Source organism: Nuphar pumila, unplaced genomic scaffold (genome assembly GCF_984573655.1).
Source record: "Nuphar pumila unplaced genomic scaffold, dmNupPumi1.hap1.1 HAP1_SCAFFOLD_1050, whole genome shotgun sequence".
Lineage (NCBI taxonomy): Eukaryota > Viridiplantae > Streptophyta > Magnoliopsida > Nymphaeales > Nymphaeaceae > Nuphar > Nuphar pumila.
The window spans coordinates 5,945-8,195 of NW_028323575.1; the positions used below are offsets into that span (position 1 = coordinate 5,945).

At 51.1% G+C, this 2,251-nt stretch overlaps 1 pseudogene; it reads right to left on the reverse strand.

The window, feature by feature from the left end:
- Nucleotides 1-264: 264 nt before the first annotated feature.
- On the reverse strand, nucleotides 265-883 carry LOC149809565 (DNA-directed RNA polymerase subunit 10-like protein pseudogene; annotated as a pseudogene).
- Nucleotides 884-2,251: the final 1,368 nt, after the last annotated feature.

The following is a 2,251-nucleotide window of genomic DNA, read 5'->3' on the forward strand; positions in this document are numbered from 1 at the left end:
AAAAAAAGAAAAGAACTCGGGGTTGCTGCTCAGATGCCTTTCTTTCATTGCAAGCCTGTGGATGAGCCACAGCCAGCTAACGCTTGGCCACCCAACTGACAGCCCCGTTCTGGCCAAAATGCAAAGGCTTCTACCTCCTGCATGGCCTCATCTTGTGGACACCCATACGAGATGACTATTATCCCATACACTCCTTCATAAGCGTCCAGCCGTTCCTCAGACTGCTGGCAGCTGGCATCCGAATGCGACATCCGCTTGACACTATCACTGCTCCACCTGGTTCTCCAGCGTGTTGTAATTCAACAGCTTCTCAATAAGATCGACGTGCGTCATGAGCATTCGCCGGCAGCAATACCGGGTCAGACCCAGCGCATCTAGAGCGTCCACCTCGTTGTAGTCTGCTTGAACAAGATCAATGAAGGTCTCCCATTTGTTTCCCACAACCTGTACAAATATACACACAGCGTGAACATGTATGCCTTTGCTTTGCCGCAGTATCGTAGCCCAAGTGCAGATGCATACACAGAGCAACTGCTGGGCAAGCAGCCACCCATTCGAGACATCCCCCACGTGCGAGTGCGTGCGAAGAACATGGTATAACTTGAGACAGCCATTGACCATTGACGCAGCTGGAATGCCTGGATATTCTCGACGTCGAAGTACAGGCTCTGGTTTGCACCCTGTCATGCCACGGACCACTCCAGCGCGCGAAACGGGCTAGCGAATTTAACTTAATTTGTAACTCACGGCTCTATGAGAATATGTACGCCATATGCGCCCCGCTACTGCACGAAAACCCTGACAACGGCACATGGCGAAGCATTCTGTCTTGGCTGAATGGCCGCACCTTTCCGCATGTGAAGCAACGCACAGGAATAATCATGCTTGCTGTAGTCCGACAATTACCCCGTTTGAGACCTCTAAGAAGCAGGGCGCTGGGCCGCTATTGACGTGCCAGGAACGGTGAACAAACGCAACCACTTGGGGATGTTACCTCCTCATGCTACTCAATTCCCAGAGAGTGTTGCCAACAGCAAGGCTGAGCCAAGCTTTGGCCACGGTCCGGTGGCTCGGACACCCGGGACGGAAGGGTTTGGCCAAGGCTTGACACCTCTCAGATAGGAAAATGACGAAGCACCCCGCTGTCGCTCACATCATCCACGGTGCACCTCTGAAGTACACTGTCGCTTTGTTAAAAAAATTTCGTTTCTACTTTAACTCACAAAAAGCATAGGAATGAAAGGCAACTGCCATTCTGGCCAAATAGCAGACACGCAATGATGCTGCACAGCCCCCAAAAGACACAAGCACAAGACAATGAAAATGTTGCAGGTAAAGGAACATACTGGATCCTCATCCACTCGAGCTTTCCAAGGTTTCATCAACCACAGCAAGCGCCACAACAAGTGCAACAACAAGCACAGGCTCAATCAGAAACCAGGACAAGCAAACACTTCATTGGCCATTGCTCATCCGCAAGTCAGCTTTCAGAGAAATCTAGCTGTGTGAGACGTAGACCAACCAACCTCTGCAGACTGCTTGTCATCATGCAGTACTTTAACACAGATGTTCAAGGCATCCTGACCCTTTGTATGATGTATCTTTTTACAACACTACCGCATCCACATGGACATTGTATCGGTGAAATTTTGGGAGCCGTCCTCCACACCGATCCTACCACCTGCAGCAATGCAGTACTGCTGGGTGAACCTAGCAGCCACGTGGTGCACCCGAACGTATCTATGATCTGTCTACACAGGATATGACTCAACACACACCAGCCCTAATAGTTCCATCAACGCTGCAGTGGCCAGTTCGATTCAGAGTGGCCTGGTGTGAACCTTGGTGTGACCTTGCCTGCCTCTGATCGGCCAGCATCCTTTGGGCTCGTCTGCCCTTACTTGGTTCCCCGTGGGCATGCGGCCAACGCCCTTTGGGTGCGTCGCCCGTGTCTATGACGGGCTTGATGAACATGGCTTGATGATCGTGTCGGGAAACAAGATGGTTTGTCGCTCTTTGGAAAGTCTGTTTGGTCATCATGTTACATACATGATATGTCACTGCATGTCAGTGTCTTGTTTCTGACAATCTGCAACGAACCGATCGATGTGTTATAACTGGCTGCTTTTTGCTCTCAGCATTGCTTTCGCGATGCCTTCCTTGCTGCCGATCGCCGATCTCTACCTCCCCGCATCATGAGTGCTGCCTCCTTGTGCATTCCCCGGTAAATCCGAGAATGCAGCCAGGCCGA